The following is a 27,313-nucleotide window of genomic DNA, read 5'->3' as shown; positions in this document are numbered from 1 at the left end:
TCCCGACTCCATACGACAATCAGACTAGTTCCCTGGATCAACGCCCTATCAAGGAATCTAGTATTTATAACCTGCAATATTATACTTTTCAAGAAAGGCATCCATGCCCTTCTTAAATTTTAACAGTGAATCACTCATTACATCATCATGCGGCAGAGAGTTCCATAGTCTCACTGCTCTTACAGTAAAGAATCCCCGTCTGTGATTATGATTAAACCTTCTTTCCTCCAGACGTAGAAGATGCCCCCTTGTCCCCGTCTCAGGCCTCAGAGTAAAAAGATCAGTAGAAAGGTCTTTGTACTGTCCCCTCATATACTTGTACATAGTATTAAGATCACCTCTAAGCATTTCTTTTTTCCACAGTAAATAACCCCAAGTGTAATAACCTGTCTTGGTATTGCAGACCCCCCAGTCCTCTAATAACCTTGGTCGCTCTTCTCTGCACCCGCTCTAGTTCAGCTATGTCTTTCTTATACACCGGAGACCAGAACTGTACACAGTATTCTAAGTGTGGTCGCACTAGTGACTTGTATACAGGTAAAATTATGTTCTCCTCATGAGCATCTATGCCTCTTTTAATGCATCCCATTATTTTATTTGCCTTTGCAGCAGCTGTCTGACACTGGCCACTAAACGTGAGCTTGTCGTCCACCAATACACCCAGGTCTTTTTCAGTTCCAGTTTTGCACAGTGTTTTACAATTAAGCATAAAATGTATAATTATATTTCCTCTGCCCAAGTGCATTACCTTACATTTATCCCCATTAAAGCTCATTTGCCATTTATCAGCCCAAGCTTCTAGTTTACATAGATCCTCCTGTAATATAAAATTGTCCTCCTCTGTATTGATTACCCTGCAGAGTTTAGTGTCATCTGCAAATATTGAAATATTACTCCGTATGCCCCCTACAAGGTCATTAATAAATGTTAAAAAGAAGGGGGCCCAATACTGACCCCTGTGGTACCCCACTGTTAACTGAGACCCAGTCTGAGTGTTTTCCATTAATAACCACCCTTTGTTTCCTATCACTGAGCCAATTCTTAACCCACATACATATATTTTCCCCTATCCCCAATGTTCTCATTTTATGTATCAACCTTTTGTGTGGAACCGTATCAAAAGCTTTTGAAAAGTCCATATACACAACATTCACTGCATTTCCTTGGTCCAGTCCAGAACTTGCCTCCTCATAAAAACTGATCAGATTAGTTTGACAGGAACGGTCCCTCATAAACCCATGTTGATATTGGGTCATGAGGTTATTCTTCTTCAGATACTCTATCATAGCATATCTTAGGAAACCCTCCAGGATTTTACCCACAGTAGAGGTTAAGCTTACTGGCCTATAATTTCCAAGTTCAGTTTTTGTCCCCTTTTTGAATATTGGCACCACATTTGCTATACGCCATTGACTTGCATTAGAACGCATGGACTACGCATCACTGTATTTGTAGATGCGCAATCCACGTGTTCCAATGTGCGGATGGTACCCAGGTCTAGAGGAGAGAAGACTCTCCTCCAGACCCAGGTACCATAGAAACTGTGAAAAAAAGAATAAAATAAAAAATAAATATGATACTTACCTTCTGGCGGCCCCCGTTGCGCTCCTCCTCTCATGCCGGCAAATCGCGATGGACTGAAGGACCTGCGCTGACGTCATATTCTTGTGACTGGTCACGCGACGCTGACGTCGGCAGGTCCTTCAGTGCACTGTACCGCGATCTGCCGGCAGTCAGCACCGAGTGAAGCAAGACTCCGGGGGCCATCGCAAGGTAAGTATAGATTTATTTTTTATTTTTTTGACATTCTCTCGGGTCACACTCCATTTGCATGGATTTATATAGTGTGACCAAGTTGACAAGCACTTTCCAAGTGACGCTAAAATCGCTTGAAAAGCGCTTGTCAACCCGCATGCAGAAATGCATGTGAAGAACGCTTCACATCCGCATGTCCCTGGCAGGAAAAACGCATGTACAATCCGCATGTACTATCCGCATGTACAATCCGCATGCGTTTTGTCTGCCAGGAGAGATGCAGAAAGGCTCAGGAAAAATCCGGAGCATTTCTGCATCGTGGGCACATAGCCTTAGGGGACGTGAACATGCAATCATCTGGTTTCTTGTGTTATGTACAGCAATACTGCAGTATATAGCCAGCATTCACAGATCTGTCATGACAGGCATGGGTCTTTTCAGCAGACTCCTTCCTGGCAGTGATGGCATCCCACGATCGTGTTACAGGGGCACAGTTGGGCACATGGCATGACTCCCTTCTCAGTTCGCTGTTAATGCTGCTGTCCATCTCTAACAGGTGGAGCTCTGCTCTACATGTGGCTATTAAAGGCAGATGATGGCTAAATATCACAGCCATCATCTTCCAGGCAAGAAGTCAGAGCTGGCATATGATGTAACTGCAAATCATGTTGGTAAGGGGTTAAAGTGCCACTTCAGTGGGGTTTTGACACGTGAAATACTTTTAGTGCAGAAATGACGTAGTCCTTTTGGGCATGAGGGTTGGGTGCTGGGATTACTAGTACACCTGACATCCAGGTGGGCATAATTCTGTTCCTTGTGTATTGGAAGACTTTTGCCTCTGCAGCTTTGGTGTTGGCAATCTTTCACGCCCATTGATGCTCCATATGGTTGGCTCAGGAACCGTCCTCACATGATCTATATTTCCCTAAAGTAAAGTCACTTGTCAAAAGCCACCAGGACAAAGTGCGCGGTTCTGTATCATGTGGGAAAACATCAAGAAAAGCTCTAGGAAATGGCAACAAGCAAGTAATGACCCAGAAGAACGGGCAGCCTCTGAAAGGAGACCGGAAAGTGCCAAAGCCTGCGCCAATTGTTATACAGGTATAATGTATTACCGCAGCTCGGATCATACACCGCTCTTGTGTTCTCCCCTGTACTGATGTACAGACTTGTATCTACATAAAATTTGTTGTGCAATTTCCCCTGGGCACGCAGATACCCCATATGTGGGGAAAAAACACTGTTTGGGCTCACGGCAGGGCTCGGAAGGGAAGGAGCGCCATTTGACTTTTTGATTGTAAAATTTGCTTGAATAATTAGCGGACGCCATATTGTGTTTGGAGAGCCCCTGATGTGCCCAAACATTGGAGCTCCCCCACAAAGTGACCCCATTTTGGAAACTAGACCCCCCAAGGCACCTATCTAGATGCATAGTGAGCAGTTGGAACCCCCAGGTGCTTCACAAATTGATTCGTAAAAATGAAAAAGTGGAAAAAAAATACTTTTCCATTTTTATGAATCAATTTGTGAAGCACCTAAGGGTTCCAAGTGCTCACTATGCACCTAGATAGGTGCCTTGGGGGGTCTAGTTTCCAAAATGGGGTCACTTGTGGGGGAGCTCCAATGTTTGGGCACACAGGGACTCTCCAAATGCAACATGGTGTCCGCTAACAATTTGAGCCGACAATTTGTTAGTGGACACCATGTTGCATTTGAAGGTACGACACAGAATTTGATAACATTAGGTCATCATATTGAATAAGTTGTCATTAGTCTTGAGCGCAAGTGCTCGCTACTTGAGTTTGCATCGGGTACTCAGGTATGCACCATGTACTGCGTGTGCTTGAGTGAAATGCTCGAGTCCCCGCCCGGATGTTTCACGGTTATTAGACACCCAAAAAAAAACATGCAGGGATCGCTCGTGCATGGCAGGCAATCCCCGCAAAGTTTTTTGGGCCGTGAAGCATATGGGGCGGAGACTCGAGCATGTCACTCAAATACCCACGATACTCAATGCATACCAGAACACCCGATGCAAACTCAAGTAGCGAGCACTTGCGCTCAACACTAGTCGCCATATCGTCATCTTTTTTTCTTACTTTTGAAAAAAATCCCAACCCCATCACAACCCTAACCGTAGCACAACCCTAACCCTAGCACAACTCGAGAGTTTATTTTTTACGCCGTTCCTCATGCGGTATAAGTGATTAGATGACCTTATTCTTCAGGTCGGTGTGATTACAGAGATACCAGAATCATATGGGGTTTTTATGACTGACAGCTGTCACACACTAAAAGACGCATTTTTTGTAAAATCTAGTTTTTGCATCGCCATATTTTGAGAGCTATAATTTTTCCAGATTTTGGCAGACAGTCATTTGACGGCTTTTTTTTTGCGGGATGAGTTGACGTTGTTATTGGTGCCATTTTCAGGCACGTGACATTTTTTGATCGCTTTCTATTCCGATTTTTGGAGGCAGAATAAACAAAAACCAACAATTCAGGAATTGTTTTTTTTGTTTTTTTTTTATTCTGTTCCGTGTGTGGTAAAATTGATAAGGCAGCTTTATTCTTTGGGTCAGTACGTTTACAGCGGTACCACATTTATATCGTATTTCTAGGTTTTGCACTTTTACATAATAAAAGCAATTTTATAGAAAAAATTATTTTTTAGCATAGCTTTATTCTGAGAGCTATAACTTTTTTATTTTTTGGCTGATGGAGCTGTATGGCAGCTTGTTTTTTGCGGGACGAGATGACTTTTTCAGCGGTACCATTTTTATTTATATTTGTCTTTTTGATCGCGTGTTATTCCATTTTTTGTTTGGCGGTATGGTGATAAAGCATTGTTTTTTGCTTCGTTTTTTATTTTTATTTTTTAACGTGTTCACTGAAGGGGTTAACTAGTGGGACAGTTTTATAGGTCTGGTTGTTCCGGACGTGGCGATACCAAATATGTGTACTTTTATTGTTTTTTTTTTTTTTTATATATAATAATATTCATTGATGGGTACATTATATTTTTATTTTTGGTGGATTATTTTTTTTTATTTTTATTTTTTTATATATATATTTTTACAATTTTTTTTTATTTATTTTTTCACTTTCTGATAGTTTTTATACTTTATTACTTTGTCCCACTATGGGACTTTCACTTTTTTTTCTCTGATCGCCTGCATGGCACAGGAATGCAGCACCATCCCTGTGTCATGCAGGCTGTCAGCGCTGGACAGGGAGAAGATTTTTGGAGATGCACTGCGCATGTCCAAAAAATCTTCCTGCTGTCTGGTGACCCGGATGTTGTCATGACAACATCGGGTCATCATGGCAACATCCTGGAAGCCACGGCAGACAGCGCTGGAAGCCGGAAGAGGAGGTGAGTATCTGCGATCACCTCCCCTTGCCACCGCAATGCTGCGATCGACTTCGATCGCAGCATCGCGGGGGTTAATGTGCTGGGAGCGGTGCGTGACCGCTCCCTGCACATAGTACCGGGTGTCAGCTGTGACAATCAGTTGACACCCGGCGGCGATCGCGCCCGCACAGCCTGTATGCGCGCGCGATCGCCATGACGTACTAATACGGGTCTGGCTCTTAAGTCCCAGGGCACAGACGCGTATTAGTACGTCAAATGTTAAGGGGTTAACAATGCACATGACTGTCACAAACACATGGACCACATTTTTGGGATGCTCACCTTTTTCCAGTTATGATGTATCTTTCATAACTGGGAAACCACCAGAAACCTAGGAAATGGGTTCTGAGCTTCTGAACATCATAGAAATATCAAATTTGATATCAATCTCCGTGAATATTGGTGACGGCAAACATGATGTATCCATCTTGGATGTGGGCCCCCCCATACCAAGATATGGAAGATGAAGGATTTTTATGTCTTGTGCAGCTGGGTGGGTTCACAAAACCGAGCCCCCGTGTGAGGTAAACAACATGGGTGTGTCCTAGTGTTTTGCCTCCTTACTAAAAACCAGAACGTCCATGTTGGCTCATTCCGACCCAGGGACGTCAGATGCAAGCACTCCTAGCTGCGTGGAGGAATCACACCTAATTTCCGGGGAGCCGTCCCCCCCACAGAATCTGAGACCATCACCTCGTGGCGCAGGTTTTGCTATTATTTACCCCTTTTATTTTAATAACTGTTTTGTGCATATATGTAAATTGTCTTTTATAATATCTTGTATATCTTTTGCAAACACTGCCAACTTTCAGGAGTAAATTATTATTTACTAGCTTCGTTCTTCTTGTCCTATGTTGAGCAAACCCGTTCCTCACCCGCTAATTCATGTTACCGAACGGGTACCCGATCCACCTGTTAAGAGATCGGTGGTGGCAGCATACGGTGTATTTATGTGATATTGTGGTGGTTGAGGGTGGTGGGATTGAGGTATATATACGTTCCTGGACGGAACTGGTGGTATATATACATCCTGTCACATCACGTGCCGCAATAGTCGACATAAATGAGAGCAGCTGCGCCCTGTTGCTTATCCTCGGTCAATACCGTGTTTCACCAGCAGGATAAGGGGGTGCCAGAGTGCTGCAAGGTCTGACCAAGTTTTCCTGACAATTGGTGGCAAGCGGTGGGATCATAGGACATTAGTGATCTGGTTTGAGCAATCATTCCTCTCACTAAAAACTTGCACGGTTCTTACCTGGACCCTGCACAAAAGTTTTGAAGATTGAACTCGGTGTTTATTAGATCTGAGACAATACTGTATGTGCAGCAGTCACCCCTACCCTTCTTCGTTTTTTCTTTCTATTTGTATTTTGGTGATTAAGGTCATTGTTGGGGAGTTCTGGTACAGCCAGCAGAAAATGGACACTCTTATTGGAATATGTATAACCAAAGGCATGGACCCCCTCGGCAAAAACAAAGAACAAATGGCTGATGCGCTGGCGCAACTGGAGGCAGAGCAAGCCCTTCTCCAGGGGTCAGCCAAGATATGGACAGTACTGCTGCAGGGGTCCCACCTGTAGACGCATGCCGCGTCAGCGACCAGGGCAGCCTGGACCCTTATCTGCAGATGGCTCTACAGCAACTTCCTGCAGAGGATCATGAAGGACGGCTGAAAGTAATTCAGCAGCACCAGGAGGCTGACGAGCGGAGGCCCAAGCCCAGTCAGAGGCAGAGAGAGCCGAGCGAGAGGCCGAGCAGCAGGCCCAAGCTCAGAAGGCCCATGAACTGCAGATGGCCCAGCTCAGGATCTCACCATCCACCTCACGGAACGGTGAGACCAACAATGCGACCCTGTTTAAACCCCGTCCAGAGCATTTTCCTGTGATGTTAAAGGACAGCGACCTCGACACCTTTCTGAGGGGTTTTGAAAAGACTTGCAGACAGTACCAGCTGCCTGTGGACCAGTGGGCCCGGTACTTAACTGCAGGGCTGCGAGGCAAAGCTCTGGATGTGTTTGTGGCTCTTCCTCAGGGCCTAGATGGGAACTATGATGCCATTAAGCAGGCCCTAATCCAGAGGTTCCAACTGACTCCTGAGGTGTACTGTAAAAAGTTCCGGAACCTCCAACGTGGACCGCACGACAGTTACAGCGATGTGGTGCATGGGCTCAGAACCAACTTCAAGCAGTGGATCCAAGGACTGTCAACGACCACCTTTGAGCAGTTAAAGGACCTGATGGTGAAAGACCAGTTCCTGCATCTGTGTCCGACTGAGGTAATGGATCGGGAGCCACCAGATGCCAATAAAGCAGCGCAGATCGCAGACACCTACAAGGCCAACCGGAGGTGCGGAAGCCGGGCGTTGCCAGCTGGAAAGGGGGTAAGCCATCAACCGCCATCCCTGCCCCAGCATCCGACCTTCTGGAGGCCTTGTCCCCGTTACCAACGCCCGGCCTGCATCTGATGCCCGCAAGTGTTATTTCTGCAACCAGACTTGTCATCTCAGTGCCACTTGCCCAGAGAAGCAGAGGAAGAACCCCCCCATCCAAGGTCCCAGGGCCTAATGCATCAATTCTTTTGGTGGGTGGGCCGGTTGGGAGGGCCTGTGAAAACTTGCAGTCTGTCACTGTGGTGGATACTGTCACTGTAGGCCTCAAGGACACTGGGGCCGAACGAACCCTCATCCGACCCGAAATGGAGTCTGCTGAAGAGCTTATTCCAGGAAAGACCCTGACTGTCACCGGGATTGGTGGTGTCCGATGCCCCTTGCCCAGGTTTTTATTGATTAGGGTGTGGGGAGTGGGGTGAAGGAAGTGGGAGTATCTGAAAACCTGCCTGCAAATGTTTTGTTGGGATCTGATTTGGGGAGGATATTTGCTTATTATATCCCTGACACCCCTGCCCGATCTGATACAGTTGTTAAGGTTAATGCTGATAATGTGAATGTCAAAGCTTTACCTGATGATGATGTATTTGAAGGTACAGGAGAACTCAGCCATGTCACGCTGCAGGGTGATATTGCTGAAGATCCCCTAGCAGGAGCAAGTGTCAGTGCTATGGGTAATGGAGAGAGGCACGGGGACCATGAAGCAGGTGGTGCTGTGCCAGCGACCAGTGTCACAACAGACGGTGATCTGGCTGATGGTAGCTGCCCCATAAGTAGCACTGCGCCTGAGGTAATGGGGGAGGATGGGGAAGTGGCACGCATAGCCGCGCAGGCTGATGGGACGGTGTTATTCCCCGGGGAGACGGCCTATATAGCCGCTGTTACCCGCAGTCAGAGTGCACAGAACGCAAGTAACACCCTACCTTCTGGACCCTCCTCGGACAGAGGAATAACGGAATCAGTTAGGGACCCAGAGCCGGTCCCAGTGAGGACGTGGCCTTAACCTCACTTCTGGCTTCCTCCAGCCAGGAGTTTCAAGCAGCTCTGCACTCAGATGCTAGCCTAAAGGCGTTAAGGAGCCTCGCTGAGAAACCCACCTCCGAGTCGGATAAGGAGAGGGTATTGTGGGACCATAGGAGGTTGTACTGGGAGACAGTTCCCTGTACACCCCAACAGGAGTGGCTGAGGGGAAGACAGCTGGTCGTCCCCTACCAATTCAGGGGTGAGTTGTTGCAGATCGCCCATGAGATTCCACTTGCTGGACACTTGGGGGTCAGCAAAACCAAGGCCCGGCTGTCTCGCTACTTTTATTGGCCCAAAATGAGGACAGATCTGGTGAACTACTGTCACTCCTGTACCACGTGTCAAAGAGTGGGAAAGTCAGGGCCGGCTCCCAATGCCCCCCCTGATATCTTTGCCAGTGATAGAGGAGCCTTTCCAGAGGATTGTTGTGGACATTGTGGGACCACTGGCCATACCCAGCAGCTCTGGAAAACGTTTCATCCTTACTGTGATAGACTATGCTACCCAGTATCCGGAGGCAGTAGCCCTGTCCTCAATTAGGGCGGATAAGGTGTCGGACGCCCTCTTGGCCATCTTTTCGCGAGTAGGCTTCCCCAGTGAGATGCTTACCGACCAGGGGACCCAGTTCATGTGTTGCTTAATGGAGGCCCTATGTAAGAAAATGCAGGTGCAGCATCTGGTATCGAGCACGTATCATCCCCAAACCAATGGTTTGTGTGAGCGATTCAACGGTACCCTCAAACGGTTCTAGGAAGTTTGCCCCCAGGTACATTTCGCCCCCAGGATGTTTCGCCCCCAGGATGTTTCGCCCCCGCACATTTCGCCCCCAGGATGTTTAGCCCCCGAACATTTCGCCCCCAGCTTTTTGCCCCCAGATGTTTTGGCCCCAAATTAGGCAGGGAATTTCGGCCTTGTGTTTTAGCCCTATGACCTCTTTCACAGTAGGCACTTTCCCAAGTGCTAAGCACTGGAAAATTGCTAAGAAGATTGCCAATTTTGAATATATAAGTCAATGGCTGGAAAAGCGAGGTGTTGTTTCGGCCAGCTCTTTTTATTTTATTACAGGAGCTATTTTTGAGCACTTAGCGTTCATCAATAGCCTGTATCTTATGGGTCATTACCGAGAGCGCTCACAAAAGTGCTCTTAAAAATGCTAGTAAAGCACGTGCTTTGGAGTTCTAAAACAGTGTTAGCATAAGGGTGCTTTCACACTTCCACTACATATGTACTACAGGCCTCCCGTTCGCTTCTGTAATGCTGCCGTTCCGCTAACCTGCAGCGGAATGAAAAGAAGAAAATGCTTTTCTTTTTGTTCTGACACTGATAGCGGAATGCGGTATTACGAAAGCGAACGGGCGGCTGCAGATCGCGGAACCCAGCCGTTCACATCTATGGGCAATGCAAGCAGAAAGCCAGCATTGCCCCGGGGTCAGCTGGATGTCAGATCCAGAGCGGATCGACCTCTGGCGGCCCCAAACACAAGTGTGAAACCACTCTAAAATTACAGTGTGCAAGAGGCCTAAAATCAAAATAATTTTCAACTTTTACCTGACCCAGCACGGGCCTGCTTTGTTGCAAGTTTTGTTGCAGATGTAACAAGTAGCAGGTCAGGTGTCCAGCAAGTTACATTAGACTAGCTTTTATTCCATTTGTACATCAGAATATAGCAGTGTCTGAAATCTCCACAAAGAGAGAAGTGTACTGCCACAAAAAATCAGTCAGCTTCCACAGCAATTCACTTTCTACAACTATGAATTCAGTTCTGTCCAAACGTGGAAGGAGGAAGTTGGTCCATGAGAATCACATTTACTTATTTTCCAAACGAACCGCTGATGATGTCCATTCCATCTGGGTATGTGAAAAACGGTCGACTTGCATGGGACGTGTTTGGACCAATGAAGAATCTGGCAAAGTTGTGAAAGTAGTCAATCTTCACAGTCACGCAGCACCAGCTGCAAGACCTGAAGCAATCCGACTTGTTAATGTGGCAGTCACCACGGCAAGGACAACACGGGAGACACCACAACAGATTCTCACAGACGTCGTTTCAGGAGCCCATTCTAATGTTGTAGCACTTCTCCCAAGGAAAGCATCACTGAAGAGAACAATACGATTAGCAAGGCAGCTTGGCAATATTCCAAGGTTGCCTCAAACCCTTGATCAACTTGCTATCCCCCAGGAGTTTCAGGAGATCAGTATTGATGGTGTCCAGCAGCAGTACCTTCTGCATGACTCTGGTAAGCTACTTAACTATTTAACATTGTATTAAAACAATTCCATTATGCATAATTTTTTTTTAAATAAAAATATATCATTTTCCACTGGGACAATATATGTTGTCAAAAAGTATTGGTTGGCCCCTTTACACTAGATTTTGCTTCAGTTATGAAATCAGAAAATCTGGAGCAAAATGTGAGTTTTTAATGGGAGATATGAACAGAGGCTTCTGATTAGGATATTTTTTTTTTGTGAATTCATCCCAAAATTATCTGTTTGATGCTTGTTACACTTTTTCTGTTATTTCCTCTACTAATACTTTCATTTTAAATTAGGAAATGGACACAGCCGTATGTTGATATTTGGAACAAGAGACAATCTCCATCTACTGGCACAAACTAAAGAGTGGTTTGCTGATGGCATGTTTTTCACTACACCAGCCTTGTTTAAGCAACTTTACACAATCCATGTAGTCCATAGCGGCCTTGTTGTTCCGCTAGTGTGCACCTTGCTGACAGACCAGAGCTGTTCTACATACCAGAGGTTGCTGCAAGAGCTGAAGAACTTGCAGCCTGGACGGCAGCCAGACAACCTGATGTTGGATTTTGAACTAGCTGCAATACAGGCATTTGAAAGTGAATTCCCCAACCTTGAGAAGACTGGTTGCTTTTTCCACCTATCACAGTCGGTTTGGCGTAAAGTTCAAAATGAAGGACTCAAGATGCAATACCAAGGTGACCATGAATTTGCCCGTTGGATACGCATGATACCTGCCCTGGCCTTTATACCACCACAGAATGTTGTGCAATCATTTGAAGAATTGGTGGAAGATCCTGACTTTCCACAAGAAGCAATACCTATCGCCAACTATTTTGAAGACAGCTAATATCGGTCGAATGAATCGCAGAGGACGTCAAGCACCTTTGTTTCCAGTTCAACTCTGGAATGTGTATGAACGAACATTGAATGATCAACAGCGAACAAATAATGATGTCGAAGGATGGCACCGTAGCTTTCCAGAAACATGTGGTACTCTTTTCCAAAATATATACCGGTTCATTAACTGTCTGAAACATCAGCAAGAGCTCCATAGTTTTGAAATTATTCAGATAATAGCAGGAAATCCCATCGCTGCAAGAAACAAAAAGTATGCTGCAATTTCAGCAAGGGTTAAACGTATCGAGCAAGATTTCAATAATAGAAGCGTGATGGATTATCTGAGAGGCATTGCCTACAGCTTTGGATTTTAGTTCATGGTCACATATTGTATGTTTTGAGAGCAGTGTTTTTAGCTGTAAAATCATTCAAGCATTATAACCTGTAATTTGTCTTTTCTCTTTTTCTCTAATCCTTCCCCTCTATACCTTTTTATGTTTCTTGTTACAACAGTTTTGATATATACAGTTAAAGCATAACTCTCCAAAAAACATAAGTTCTGTTATAGTACCTGTGCCCATGATATTCATTTCCAAAGGAGACCTTCCAGCAGCTTCACTTCTGTGTGAAAAGTCTCCTCCAAGTTAAAGCTCCATGTGCTGCAGGATTTCAGTGGTGGCTAAGGAGGTTGTTTCTCCTTAGTAGCAGAACTTGTGGATGGATTCTAGAGGCTGTGGCTGCACAGGAGCATGCAACTACCGTAACAATAGATTCCCTATGATGTATAAAGGGCTGCTGGTTTACAGCCTTCTGCAGAGCCCCCCCCTATGTGTTCCGTCCTGTAACGGCTTTACACAGGTGGGGGGGAGCCCTCCTCTTGTCCAGGACAGAGCACATGAGCGGAGGGTGAAGGGGAGCTTTGCAGAGGGCTGTGAACAAGCAGCCCTGAATGTATCACAGGGAGCCAGGATCCGTTCTGCTACCAAGGGGGCTCGACCTCCTTAGTAACCAATGAAATCCTACTATTTTCCTGTCTGTTTGTAAAATGACTTATCTAGAAAACAATGTTTTAGAATAAAAAAAACTAATTTGATCAGAATTCTATATCTTAGACTCATATGGTGTATTATTAGTGATAAGCGAACCTGCCAAAGTTCAGTTCAGGCAGGTCTTTCCCGTATGCGAAAGATCCAGGAGCAAATTGCTAGAGACAAAACATCCAGGGATGAAATGCTGGGGGCGAAATGTTCGGGGCGAAACATCCTGGGGGCGAACTGCTGGGGGTGAAATGTTCGGGGCGAAACATCCTGGGGGCGAAATGTTCGGGGCGAAACATCCTGGGGGCGAACTGCTGGGGGCGAAACATCCTGGGGGCGAACTGTGCGGGGGCGAAATGTACCCGGGGGCGAACTGCTGGGGGCGAAACATCCAATTCCCGGCCCCCACATAGTCCCCCATACAGAATTATGGGCACCACAAAGTCCTCTATAAAATGTAATGGACCCTACATAGTCCTCTATACAGAATAATGGCCCCACATAGTCCTCCATACAGAATAATGGGCCCCACATAAACCTCCATACAGTATAATGGGCCCCATAGATTGTTCCATACTGAAATGGCCCCATAGATTGCTCCATGCTGCATAATGGCCCCATAGATTGCTCCATATTGTATAATAGCCCCTAGATTGCTCCATACTGTAATGGCCCCATAGATTGCTCCATATTGTATAATAGCCCCTAGATTGCTCCATACTGTAATGGCCCCATAGATTGCTCCATACATTAATTGCCTCATAGATTGTTCCATGCAACATAATGGCCTCATAGATTGCTCCATGCTGCATAATGGCCCCATAGATTGCTCCACACTGTAATGGCCCCATACATTGCTCCCTACTGTATAATGGCCCCCTAGATTGCTCCATACTATAATGGCCCCACATGATGCTGCATACTGTATAATGGCCCCATATATAACTCCATACTGTATAATGGCCCCACATGATGCTGCATACTGTATAATGGCCCCATATAGTGCTCCATACTGTATAATGGCCCCATATAGTGCTCCATACTGTATAATGGCCCCATATAGTGCTCCATACTGTATAATGGCTCCATAGATTGCTCAATGCTGCATAATGACCCCATAGATTGCTCCATGCTGCATAATGACCCCATAGATTGCTCCATGCTGCATAATGACCCCATAGATTGTTCCATGCTGCATAATGGCCCCATAGATTGCTCCATGCTGCATAATGGCCCCATAGATTGCTCCATACTGTATAATGGCTCCATACTGCATAATGGCCCCATAGATTGTTCCATGCTGTAATGGCCCCATAGATTGCTCCATACTGTATAATGGCCCCATACATTGCTCCCTACTGTATAATGGCCCCCTAGATTGCTCCATACTATAATGGCCCCACATGATGCTGCATACTGTATAATGGCCCCATATATAACTCCATACTGTATAATGGCCCCACATGATGCTGCATACTGTATAATGGCCCCATATAGTGCTGCATACTGTATAATGGTCCCATATAGTGCTCCATACTGTATAATGGCCCCATATATTGCTCCATACTGTATAATGGCCCCATAGATTGCTCCATGCTGCATAATGACCCCATAGATTGCTCCATGCTGCATAATGACCCCATAGATTGCTCCATGCTGCATAATGGCCCCATAGATTGCTCCATGCTGCATAATGGCCCCATAGATTGCTCCATGCTGCATAATGGCCCCATAGATTGCTCCATACTGTATAATGGCTCCATACTGCATAATGGCCCCATAGATTGCTCCATACTGTATAATGGCCCCATAGATTGCTCCATGCTGTATTGGCCCCATAGATTGCTCCATGCTGTATTGGCCCCATAGATTGCTCCATGCTGTATTGGCCCCATAGATTGCTCCATACTGTATAATGGCCCCATAGATTGCTCCATACTGTATAATGGCCCCATAGATTGCTCCATACTGTATAATGGCCCCATAGATTGCTCCATGCTGTAATGGCCCTATAGCTTGCTCCATGCTGTAATGGCCCTATAGCTTGCTCCATGCTGTAATGGCCCCCTAGATTGCTCCATAAGTATAATGGCCCAATAGATTGCTCCATATTGTATAATAGCCCCATAGATTGCTCCATACTGTAATGGCCCCATAGATTGCTCCATACATTAATTGCCTCATATATTGTTCCATGCAACATAATGGCCTCATAGATTGCTCCATGCAGCATAATGGCCCCATAGATTGCTCCATGCTGCATAATGGCCCCACATGATGCTGCTGCAAACTGTATAATGGCCCCACATGCTGCTGCATAATGTATAATGGCCCCATATAGTGCTCCATACTGTATAATGGCCTCATATATTGCTCCATGCCGTAATGGCCCTATAGATTGCTCCATGCCGTAATGGCCCTATAGATTGCTCCATGCCGTAATGGCCCTATAGATTGCTCCATGCCGTAATGGCCCTATAGATTGCTCCATGCCGTAATGGCCCTATAGATTGCTCCATGCCGTAATGGCCCTATAGATTGCGCCATACTGTAATGGCCCTATAGATTGCGCCATACTGTAATGGCCCTATAGATTGCTCCATAGGTATAATGGCCCCATAGATTGCTCCATGCTGTAATGGCCCCATAGATTGCTCCATGCTGTAATGGCCCCATAGATTGCTCCATGCTGTAATGGCCCCATAGATTGCTCCATGCTGTAATGGCCCCATAGATTGCTCCATGCTGTAATGGCCCCATAGATTGCTCCATGCTGTAATGGCCCCATAGATTGCTCCATGCTGTAATGGCCCCATAGATTGCTCCATGCTGTAATGGCCCCATAGATTGCTCCATGCTGTAATGGCCCCATAGATTGCTCCATGCTGTAATGGCCCCATAGATTGCTCCATGCTGTAATGGCCCCATAGATTGCTCCATGCTGTAATGGCCCCATAGATTGCTCCATCCTGTAATGGCCCCATAGATTGCTCCATCCTGTAATGGCCCCATAGATAGTTCCATCCTGTAATGGCCCCATAGATAGTTCCATACTGTATAATGGCCCTATAGATTGCTCCATGCTGTGATGGCCCCATAGATTGCTCCATGCTGTGATGGCCCCATAGATTGCTCCATGCTGTGATGGCCCCATAGATTGCTCCATGCTGTGATGGCCCCATAGATTGCTCCATGCTGTGATGGCCCCATAGATTGCTCCATAAGTATAATGGCCCCATAGATTGCTCCATAAGTATAATGGCCCCATAGATTGCTCCATGCTGTAATGGCCCTATAGATTGCTCCATGCTGTAATGGCCCTATAGATTGCTCCATAAGTATAATGGCCCCATAGATTGCTCCATGCTGTGATGGCCCCATAGATTGCTCCATGCTGTGATGGCCCCATAGATTGCTCCATACTGTATAATGGCCCCATAGATTGCTCCATACTGTATAATGGCCCCATAGATTGCTCCATACTGTATAATGGCCCCATAGATTGCTCCATACTGTATAATGGCCCCATAGATTGCTCCATGCTGTGATGGCCCCATAGATTGCTCCATGCTGTGATGGCCCCATAGATTGCTCCATGCTGTGATGGCCCCATAGATTGCTCCATGCTGTGATGGCCCCATAGATTGCTCCATGCTGTATAATGGCCCCATAGATTGCTCCATGCTGTATAATGGCCCCATAGATTGCTCCATGCTGTATAATGGCCCCATAGATTGCTCCATGCTGTATAATGGCCCCATAGATTGCTCCATGCTGTATAATGGCCCCATAGATTGCTCCATGCTGTATAATGGCCCCATAGATTGCTCCATAAGTGTAATGGCCCCATAGATTGCTCCATAAGTGTAATGGCCCCATAGATTGCTCCATAAGTGTAATGGCCCTATAGATTGCGCCATACTGTATAATGGCCCCATAGATTGCTCCATACTGCATAATGACCCCATAGATTGTTCCATGCTGCATAATGGCCCCATAGATTGCTCCATACTGTATAATGGCCCCATAGATTGCTCCATACTGTATAATGGCCCCATAGATTGTTCCATGCTGTATAATGGCCCCATAGATTGCTCCATACTGTATAATGGCTCCATACTGTATAATGGCCCCATAGATTGCTCCATACTGTATAATGGCCCCATAGCTTGCTCTATGCTGTAATGGTCCTATAGCTTGCTCCATGCTGTAATGGCCCTATAGCTTGCTCCATGCTGTAATGGCCCTATAGCTTGCTCCATGCTGCATAATGGCCCCATGGATTGCTCCATACTGTAATGGCACCATAGATTGCTCCCTACTGTACAATGCCCCCCTAGATTGCTCCATAATATAATGGCCCCATATATTGCTCCATGCTGCATAATGACCCCACATGATGCTGCTGCAAACTGTATAATGGCCCCATATATAACTCCATACTGTATAATGCCCCCACATGCTGCTGCATAATGTATAATGTCCCCATATAGTGCTCCATACTGTATAATGGCCTCATATATTGCTCCATACTGTATAATGGCCCCATATATTGCTCCATACTGTATAGTGGCTCCATACATTGCTCCATGCTGTAATGGCCCTATAGATTGCTCAATGCTATAATGGCCCTATAGATTGCTCCATGCTGTAATGGTCCCATAGACTGCTCCATACTGTATAATGGCCCCATAGATTGCCCCATGCTGTATAATGGTCCCATAGATTTCTCCCTACTGTATAATGGCCCCATAGATTGCTCCATGCTGTATAATGGCCCCATATATTGCTCCATGCTGTAATGGCCCCATAGATTGCTCCTTAAGTATAATGGCCCCATAGATTGCTCCATGCTGTAATGGCCCTATAGATTGCTCCATGCTGTATAATGGCCCTATAGATTGCTCCATGCTGTATAATGGCCCCATAGATTGCTCCCTACAGTATAATGGCCCCATAGACTGCTCCATACTGTATAATGGCCCCATAGATTGCTCCATGCTGTAATGGCCCCATAGATTGCTCCATGCTGTAATGGCCCCATAGATTGCTCCATACTGTATAATGGCCCCATAGCTTGCTCCATGCTGTAATGGCCCTATAGCTTGCTCCATGCTGTAATGGCCCCCTAGATTGCTCCATAAGTATAATGGCCCCCTAGATTGCTCCATAAGTATAATGGCCCCCTAGATTGCTCCATAAGTATAATGGCCCCCTAGATTGCTCCATGCTGCATAATGGCCCCATAGATTGCTCCATATTGTATAATAGCCCCATAGATTGCTCCATACTGTAATGGCCCCATAGATTGCTCCATACATTAATTGCCTCATATATTGTTCCATGCAACATAATGGCCTCATAGATTGCTCCATGCTGCATAATGGCCCCATAGATTGCTCCATGCTGCATAATGGCCCCACATGATGATGCTGCAAACTGTATAATGGCCCCATATATAACTCCATACTGTATAATGCCCCCACATGCTGCTGCATAATGTATAATGGCCCCATATAGTGCTCCATACTGTATAATGGCCTCATATATTGCTCCAATGCCGTAATGGCCCTATAGATTGCTCCAATGCCGTAATGGCCCTATAGATTGCTCCATGCAGTAATGGCCCTATAGATTGCTCCATGCCGTAATGGCCCTATAGATTGCTCCATGCCGTAATGGCCCTATAGATTGCTCCATGCCGTAATGGCCCTATAGATTGCGCCATACTGTAATGGCCCTATAGATTGCTCCATGCTGTAATGGCCCCATAGATTGCTCCATGCTGTAATGGCCCCATAGATTGCTCCATGCTGTAATGGCCCCATAGATTGCTCCATGCTGTAATGGCCCCATAGATTGCTCCATCCTGTAATGGCCCCATAGATTGCTCCATGCTGTAATGGCCCCATAGATTGCTCCATGCTGTAATGGCCCCATAGATTGCTCCATAAGTGTAATGGCCCCATAGATTGCTCCATGCTGTAATGGCCCTATAGATTGCGCCATACTGTATAATGGCCCCATAGATTGCGCCATACTGCATAATGACCCCATAGATTGTTCCATACTGCATAATGACCCCATAGATTGCTCCATACTGTATAATGGCCCCATAGATTGCTCCATACTGTATAATGGCCCCATAGATTGCTCCATACTGTATAATGGCCCCATAGATTGTTCCATGCTGTATAATGGCCCCATAGATTGCTCCATGCTGTATAATGGCCCCATAGATTGCTCCATACTGTATAATGGCCCCATAGATTGCTCCATACTGTATAATGGCCCCATAGCTTGCTCTATGCTGTAATGGCCCTATAGCTTGCTCTATGCTGTAATGGCCCTATAGCTTGCTCCATGCTGTAATGGCCCTATAGCTTGCTCCATGCTGTAATGGCCCTATAGCTTGCTCCATGCTGCATAATGGCCCCATGGATTGCTCCATACTGTAATGGCACCATAGATTTCTCCCTACTGTACAATGCCCCCCTAGATTGCTCCATAATATAATGGCCCCATATATTGCTCCATGCTGCATAATGACCCCACATGATGCTGCTGCAAACTGTATAATGGACCCATATATAACTCCATACTGTATAATGCCCCCACATGCTGCTGCATAATGTATAATGGCCCCATATAGTGCTCCATACTGTATAATGGCCTCATATATTGCTCCATACTGTATAATGGCCCCATATATTGCTCCATACTGTATAGTGGCTCCATACATTGCTCCATGCTGTAATGGCCCTATAGATTGCTCAATGCTATAATGGCCCTATAGATTGCTCCACAAGTATAATGGCCCCATAGATTGCTCCATGCTGTAATGGTCCCATAGACTGCTCCATACTGTATAATGGCCCCATAGATTGCCCCATGCTGTATAATGGTCCCATAGATTTCTCCCTACTGTATAATGGCCCCATAGATTGCTCCATGCTGTATAATGGCCCCATATATTGCTCCATGCTGTAATGGCCCCATAGATTGCTCCCTAAGTATAATGGCCCCATAGATTGCTCCATGCTGTAATGGCCCTATAGATTGCTCCATGCTGTATAATGGCCCTATAGATTGCTCCATGCTGTATAATGGCCCCATAGATTGCTCCCTACAGTATAATGGCCCCATAGACTGCTCCATACTGTATAATGGCCCCATATATTGCTCCATGCTGTAATGGCCCCATAGATTGCTCCATACTGTATAATGGCCCCATAGATTGCTCCATACTGTATCATGGCCCCATAGCTTGCTCCATGCTGTAATGGCCCTATAGCTTGCTCCATGCTGTAATGGCCCCCTAGATTGCTCCATAAGTATAATGGCCCCCTAGATTGCTCCATGCTGCATAATGGCCCAATAGATTGCTCCATATTGTATAATAGCCCCATAGATTGCTCCATGCTGCATAATGGCCCCATAGATTGCTCCATGCTGCATAATGGCCCCACATGATGCTGCTGCAAACTGTATAATGGCCCCATATATAACTCCATACTGTATAATGCCCCCACATGCTGCTGCATAATGTATAATGGCCCCATATAGTGCTCCATACTGTATAATGGCCTCATATATTGCTCCATGCCGTAATGGCCCTATAGATTGCTCCATGCCGTAATGGCCCTATAGATTGCTCCATGCCGTAATGGCCCTATAGATTGCGCCATACTGTAATGGCCCTATAGATTGCGCCATACTGTAATGGCCCTATAGATTGCTCCATAGGTATAATGGCCCCATAGATTGCTCCATGCTGTAATGGCCCTCTAGATTGCTCCATAAGTATAATGGCCCCATAGATTGCTCCATGCTGTAATGGCCCCATAGATTGCTCCATAAGTATAATGGCCCCATAGATTGCTCCATGCTGTAATGGCCCCATAGATTGCTCCATGCTGTGATGGCCCCATAGATTGCTCCATGCTGTGATGGCCCCATAGATTGCTCCATACTGTATAATGGCCCCATAGATTGCTCCATACTGTATAATGGCCCCATAGATTGCTCCATACTGTATAATGGCCCCATAGATTGCTCCATACTGTATAATGGCCCCATAGATTGCTCCATGCTGTAATGGCCCCATAGATTGCTCCATGCTGTAATGGCCCCATAGATTGCTCCATGCTGTAATGGCCCCATAGATTGCTCCATGCTGTAATGGCCCCATAGATTGCTCCATGCTGTAATGGCCCCATAGATTGCTCCATGCTGTATAATGGCCCCATAGATTGCGCCATTCTGTAATGGCCCCATAGATTGCTCCATAAGTATAATAGCCCCATAGATTGCTCCATGCGGTAATGGCCCCATAGATTGCGCCATGCTGTAATGGCGCTATAGATTGCTCCATAAATATAATGGGCCCATAGATTGCTACATGCTGTATAATGGCCCCATAGATTGCTCCATGTTGTATAATGGCCCCATAGATTGCTCCATGCTGTAATGGTCCCATATATTGCTCCATAAGTATAATGGCCCCATAGATTGCTCCATGCTGTAATGGCCCCATAGATTGCTCCATGCTGTAATGGCCCCATAGATTGCTCCATGCTGTAATGGCCCCATAGATTGCTCCATGCTGTATAATGGCCCCATAGATTGCGCCATGCTGTAATGGCCCCATAGATTGCTCCATAAGTATAATAGCCCCATAGATTGCTCCATGCGGTAATGGCCCCATAGATTGCGCCATGCTGTAATGGCGCTATAGATTGCTCCATAAATATAATGGGCCCATAGATTGCTACATGCTGTATAATGGCCCCATAGATTGCTCCATGTTGTATAATGGCCCCATAGATTGCTCCATGCTGTAATGGTCCCATATATTGCTCCATAAGTATAATGGCCCCATAGATTGCTCCATGCTGTAATGGCCCTATACATTGCTCCATGCTGTAATGTCCCTATAGATGGCTCCATGCTGTATAATGGCCCCATAGATTGCCCCATGCTGTATAATGGCCCCATAGATTGCCCCATGCTGTATAATGGCCCCATAGATTGCTCCATGCTGTATAATGGCCCCATAGATTGCTCCATGCTGTAATGGCCCTAGAGATTGCTCCATGCTGCATAATGGCCCCATAGATTGCTCCTTACTGTATAATGGCCCCATAGCTTGCTGCATGCTGTAATGGCCCTATAGATTGCTCCATAAGTATAATGGCCCCATAGATTGCTCCCTTCTGTATAATGGCCCCATAGATTGCTCCATGCTGTAATGGCCCTATAGATTGCTCCATAAGTATAATGGCCCCATAGATTGCTCCATGCTGTAATGGCCCAATAGATTGCTCCATAAGGATAATGGCCCCATAGATTGCTCCATGCTGTGATGGCCCCATAGATTGCTCCATGCTGTGATGGCCCCATAGATTGCTCCATACTGTATAATGGCCCCATAGATTGCTCCATACTGTATAATGGCCCCATAGATTGCTCCATACTGTATAATGGCCCCATAGATTGCTCCATGCTGTAATGGCCCCATAGATTGCTCCATGCTGTAATGGCCCCATAGATTGCTCCATGCTGTAATGGCCCCATAGATTGCTCCATGCTGTAATGGCCCCATAGATTGCTCCATGCTGTAATGGCCCCATAGATTGCTCCATGCTGTATAATGGCCCCATAGATTGCGCCATTCTGTAATGGCCCCATAGATTGCTCCATAAGTATAATAGCCCCATAGATTGCTCCATGCGGTAATGGCCCCATAGATTGCGCCATGCTGTAATGGCGCTATAGATTGCTCCATAAATATAATGGGCCCATAGATTGCTACATGCTGTATAATGGCCCCATAGATTGCTCCATGTTGTATAATGGCCCCATAGATTGCTCCATGCTGTAATGGTCCCATATATTGCTCCATAAGTATAATGGCCCCATAGATTGCTCCATGCTGTAATGGCCCCATAGATTGCTCCATGCTGTAATGGCCCCATAGATTGCTCCATGCTGTAATGGCCCCATAGATTGCTCCATGCTGTATAATGGCCCCATAGATTGCGCCATGCTGTAATGGCCCCATAGATTGCTCCATAAGTATAATAGCCCCATAGATTGCTCCATGCGGTAATGGCCCCATAGATTGCGCCATGCTGTAATGGCGCTATAGATTGCTCCATAAATATAATGGGCCCATAGATTGCTACATGCTGTATAATGGCCCCATAGATTGCTCCATGTTGTATAATGGCCCCATAGATTGCTCCATGCTGTAATGGTCCCATATATTGCTCCATAAGTATAATGGCCCCATAGATTGCTCCATGCTGTAATGGCCCTATACATTGCTCCATGCTGTAATGTCCCTATAGATGGCTCCATGCTGTATAATGGCCACATAGATTGCCCCATGCTGTATAATGGCCCCATAGATTGCCCCATGCTGTATAATGGCCCCATAGATTGCTCCATGCTGTATAATGGCCCCATAGATTGCTCCATGCTGTAATGGCCCTAGAGATTGCTCCATGCTGCATAATGGCCCCATAGATTGCTCCTTACTGTATAATGGCCCCATAGCTTGCTGCATGCTGTAATGGCCCTATAGATTGCTCCATAAGTATAATGGCCCCATAGATTGCTCCCTTCTGTATAATGGCCCCATAGATTGCTCCATGCGGTAATGGCCCTATAGATTGCTCCATAAGTATAATGGCCCCATAGATTGCTCCATGCTGTAATGGCCCAATAGATTGCTCCATAAGGATAATGGCCCCATAGATTGCTCCATGCTGTATAATGGCCCCATAGATTACCCCATGCTGTATAATGGCCCCATAGATGGCTCCCTACTGTATAATGGCCCCATAGATGGCTCCCTACTGTATAATGGCCCCATAGATTGCTCCATGCTGTATAATGGCCCCATGGATTGCGCCATGCTGTAATGGCCCCATAGATTACTCCATAAGTATAATGGCCCTATAGATTGCTCCATGAGTCTAATGGCCCTATAGATTGCTCCATAAGTATAATGGCCCAATAGATTGCTCCATGCGGTAATGGCCCCATAAATTACACCATGCTGTAATGGCTCCATAGATTGCTCCATAAGTATAATGGCCCCATAGATTTCTCCATAAGTATAATGGCCCTATAGATTGCTCCATAAGTATAATGGCCCCATAGATTGCTCCATGCTGTATAATGGCCCCATAGATTGCTCCATAAGTATAATGGCCCCATAGATTGCTCCATGCTGTAATGGCCCTATAGATTGCTCCATGCTGTAATGGTCCCATAGATTGCTCCATGCTGTATAATGGCCCAAAGATTGCTCCATGCTGTATAATGGCCGAAAGATTGCTCCATGCTGTATAATGGCCCCATAGATTGCTCCATGCTGTATAATGGCCCCATAGATTGCTCCATGCTGTATAATGGCCCCATAGATTGCTCCATGCTGTAATGGTCCCATAGATTGCTCCATGATGTAATGGCCCCATAGATTGCTCCATGATGTAATGGCCCTATAGATTGCTCCATACTGTATAATGGCCCCATAGATTGCTCCATAAGTATAATGGCCCTATAGATTGCTCCATAATTATAATGGCCCCATAGATTGCTCCATGCTGTATAATGGCCCCATAGATTGCTCCATAAGTGTAATGGCCCTATAGATTGCTCCATAAGTGTAATGGCCCCATAGATTGCTCCATGCTGTATAATGGCCCCATAGATTGCCCCATGCTGTATAATGGCCCCATAGATTGCTCCATGCTGTATAATGGCCCCATAGATTGCTCCACGCTGTAATGGTCCCATAGATTGCTCCATGCTGCATAATGGCCCCATAGATTGCTCCATGCTGCATAATGGCCCCATAGATTGCTCCATACTGCATAATGGCTCCATAGATTGCTCCATACTGCATAATGGCTCCATAGATTGCTCCATACTGTATAATGGCCCCATAGATTGCTCCATAAGTATAATGGCCCTATAGATTGCTCCATAAGTATAATGGCCCTATAGATTGCTCCATAAGTATAATGGCCCTATAGATTGCTCCATAAGTATAATGGCCCTATAGATTGCTCCATGAGTCTAATGGCCCTATAGATTGCTCCATGCGGTAATGGCCCCATAGATTGCGCCATAAGTATAATGGCCCCATAGATTGCTCCATAAGTATAATGGCCCTATAGATTGCTCCATAAGTATAATGGCCCCATAGATGGCTCCATGCTGTATAATGGCCCCATAGATTGCTCCATGCTGGATAATGGCCCCATAGATTGCTCCATGCTGTAATGGTCCCATAGATTGCTCCATAAGTATAATGGCCCCATAGATTGCTCCATGCTGTAATGGCCCTATACATTGCTCCATGCTGTAATGGCCCCATAGATTGCTCCATGCTGTAATGGCCCCATAGATTGCTCCATACTGTATAATGGCCCCATAGATTGCTCCATACTGTATAATGGCCCCATAGATTGCTCCATGCTTTATAATGGCCCCATAGATTGCTCCATGCTGTAATGGCCCTATAGATTGCTCCATGCTGTATAATGGCCCCATAGATTGCTCCAAGCTGCATAATGGCCCCATAGATTGCTCCATACTGCATAATGGCTCCATAGATTGCTCCATACTGTATAATGGCCCTATAGATTGCTCCATAAGTATAATGGCCCTATAGATTGCTCCATAAGTATAATGGCCCTATAGATTGCTCCATAAGTATAATGGCCCTATAGATTGCTCCATAAGTATAATGGCCTTATAGATTGCTCCATAAGTATAATGGCCCTATAGATTGCTCCATAAGTATAATGGCCGCATAGATTGCTCCATGCTGTAATGGCCTCATAGATTGCTCCATGCTGTAATGGCCCCATAGATTGCTCCATGCTGTAATGGCCCTATAGATTGCTCCATAAGTATAATGGCCCCATAGATTGCTCCATGCTGAATAATGGTCCCATAGATTGCCCCATGCTGTATAATGGCCCCCTAGATTGCTCCCTGCTGTATAATGGCCCCATAGATTGCTCCATAAGTATAATGGCCCCATAGATTGCTCCATGCGGTAATGGCCCCATAGATTGCTCCATGCGGTAATGGCCCCATAGATTGCTCCATGCTGTAATGGCCCTATAGATTGCTCCATAAGTATAATGGCCCCATAGATTGCGCCATGCTGTATAATGGCCCCATAGATTGCGCCATGCTGTAATGGCCCCATAGATTGCTCCATAAGTATAATAGCCCCATAGATTTCTCCATGCGGTAATGGCCCCATAGATTGCGCCATGCTGTAATGGCCCCATAGATTGCTCCATAAGTATAATGGCCCCATAGATTGCTCCATGCTGTAATGGCGCTATAGATTGCTCCATAAATATAATGGGCCCATAGATTGCTACATGCTGTATAATGGCCCCATAGATTGCTCCATGCTGTATAATGGCCCCATAGATTGCTCCATGCTGTAATGGTCCCATATATTGCTCCATAAGTATAATGGCCCCATAGATTGCTCCATGCTGTAATGGCCCTATACATTGCTCCATGCTGTAATGTCCCTATAGATAGCTCCATGCTGTATAATGGCCCCATAGATTGCTCCATGCTGTAATGGCCCTATAGACTGCTCCATGCTGTATAATGGCCCCATAGATTGCTCCATGCTGTATAATGGCCCCATAGATTGCCCCATGCTGTATAATGGCCCCATAGATTGCTCCATGCTGTATAATGGCCCCATAGATTGCTCCATGCTGTAATGGCCCTAGAGATTGCTCCATGCTGCATAATGGCCCCATAGATTGCTCCATACTGTATAATGGCCCTATAGATTGCTCCATGAGTCTAATGGCCCTATAGATTGCTCCATGAGTCTAATGGCCCTATAGATTGCTCCATAAGTATAATGGCCCAATAGATTGCTCCATGCGGTAATGGCCCCATAAATTGCACCATGCTGTAATGGCTCCATAGATTGCTCCATAAGTATAATGGCCCCATAGATTTCTCCATAAGTATAATGGCCCTATAGATTGCTCCATAAGTATAATGGCCCCATAGATTGCTCCATGCTGTATAATGGCCCCATAGATTGCGCCATGCTGTAATGGCCCCATAGATTGCTCCATAAGTATAATGGCCCCATAGATTGCTCCATGCTGTAATGGCCCTATAGATTGCTCCATGCTGTAATGGTCCCATAGATTGCTCCATGCTGTATAATGGCCCAAAGATTGCTCCATGCTGTATAATGGCCCAAAGATTGCTCCATGCTGTATAATGGCCCCATAGATTGCTCCATGCTGTATAATGGCCCCATAGATTGCTCCATGCTGTATAATGGCCCCATAGATTGCTCCATGCTGTATAATGGCCCCATAGATTGCTCCATGCTGTAATGGTCCCATAGATTGCTCCATGATGTAATGGCCCCATAGATTGCTCCATGATGTAATGGCCCTATAGATTGCTCCATACTGTATAATGGCCCCATAGATTGCTCCATAAGTATAATGGCCCTATAGATTGCTCCATAATTATAATGGCCCCATAGATTGCTCCATGCTGTATAATGGCCCCATAGATTGCT

The sequence above is a fragment of the Phyllobates terribilis genome, unplaced genomic scaffold (assembly GCF_046119375.1).
Source record: "Phyllobates terribilis strain yellow unplaced genomic scaffold, ASM4611937v1 Scaffold_244__1_contigs__length_2968133, whole genome shotgun sequence".
Taxonomy (NCBI): Eukaryota; Metazoa; Chordata; class Amphibia; order Anura; family Dendrobatidae; genus Phyllobates; species Phyllobates terribilis.
Note: the sequence above shows the minus strand (reverse complement) of the source record.